The sequence below is a fragment of the Cajanus cajan genome, chromosome 4, assembly GCF_000230855.2.
Source record: "Cajanus cajan strain Asha chromosome 4, NIPB_CcT2T_4, whole genome shotgun sequence".
Classification (NCBI taxonomy): Eukaryota; Viridiplantae; Streptophyta; class Magnoliopsida; order Fabales; family Fabaceae; genus Cajanus; species Cajanus cajan.
Window position 1 is genome coordinate 17457375 of NC_138520.1, and position 1500 is coordinate 17458874.

At 37.1% G+C, this 1500-nt stretch overlaps 1 non-coding gene across 1 annotated transcript; it reads left to right on the plus strand.

Annotated features, from left to right (window-relative positions):
• Positions 1 to 356: 356 nt before the first annotated feature.
• On the plus strand, positions 357 to 463 carry LOC145957619 (small nucleolar RNA R71). The gene has a single exon (XR_014433662.1). It is a non-coding gene; the product is annotated as a small nucleolar RNA R71 (small nucleolar RNA).
• Positions 464 to 1500: the final 1037 nt, after the last annotated feature.

A 1500-nucleotide genomic window follows, 5' to 3' on the forward strand; every position in this document is an offset into this window, starting at 1 on the left:
AAATTGAGGTACAATCTACTGCAGTGTGCCCTTGTTCCCTACAAAGGTCACATACTTGATTTGTAGCCACTGAATTAACCTTAGCTTTTTCCATCTTGTCTAATCTTTGATTAAGAGTATCAAATTTTGCTAAGAGTAACTCAATATTGTTCACTTCATATCGCCCCGGAGTTCCTTTCCTTGCTGTGACTTCTCTTTCACTGTATTGGCTGTGATTTGAGGCTACATTTTCCAAAATAATCATGCAGTCATTAATAGGTTTCCCCATGAAAGATCCTCCAGCTGCTGAGTCTAATATCATGGTGCTTTGTTGGTCCAATCCTTCAAAGAAAAATTGGATGGTAAGCCAACGGTTGAAGCCATGTTGTGGGCATGCTTGAAGATATCCTTTGAACCGCTCCCATGCTTCATAAATAGTCTCTCCAGTGCCTTGTTGGAAATTAGTGATTTTCTTCCTCAATTCTTTAGTTTTAGAAGGAGGAAAGAATTTCTCTAGAAAAGCTCTTTCACATAATTCCCAAGTTGCTATCTTTTCTCTAGGCACTGTTCTTAGCCACACCTTTGCCTTATCTCTCAAGGTGAGTGAGAATAAGCGGAGTCGCATTCCATCAGAAACTTCATCATCAAATTGCTGGGTCTCACAGATTTCCAAGAACCCCTCTAAGTGGTCATTAGGATCTTCTGATGGTAGTCCTCCAAAGGTGTTCTGTTTGAGCATATTCACCAGAGAAGCTGGTACAGTAGCTCCAGTTTGCATCTCCCCTCCAGGTATCCCACGAGCTACGGGTGCAGAGTAATCCCGAAGCGGTAAATTATCTCGTTGTGCAGCCATGTCAAATTCTCTAAAAAGGTTTCTTTTCCTTCTCAGGAGAGTTCTTTCAATCTCAGGATCAAGTGGTGTTGGTTTCCCAAGACGTAGAGATCTCTTTTGCATTAACCCTAAGGCACTGCAAAAAAAAAAAAAAAAAAAGTGACCTGTGAAATCTGAATTGGAGAAGTAAACACTAAAAAAAAAAAAATTATTTATTTATTTAATTTTTTTTTTTTAAAAAAATTCGAATTAAAATAATTGTAATTTAAATCAAGAGACGTAGTCCCCGGCAACGGCGCCAAAAACTTGATGTATGGAAAAACCACAAGTGTACGGTTGTCGTCAAGTAATAAATATCGAATCACAGGGACTACGTGTTTGACCTAGAATTACTAGTATTTTAATTTGAATTTTAAAACAGATAGAATGTTTGTTTTGAGATGATAAGATCAGATTCGCTGGTAAAAGAGATAGTAATGCAATTAATGAATAAGATAAAACTTTAAGATAAGATAAGGAGATTTCCGGGAATCTAGGGTTCGCACAAAGAGTTCCAACAATATTGAATTATTATTTTCATTAATTAATTCTATTCCATCTTGAAGGTAGTCTTAACCTAATTTAATCCTTGCACCTTCTCAGGCTACGAGGACGTGTTTAATTAAAATTAATCCCTACTCTCGTGGTAA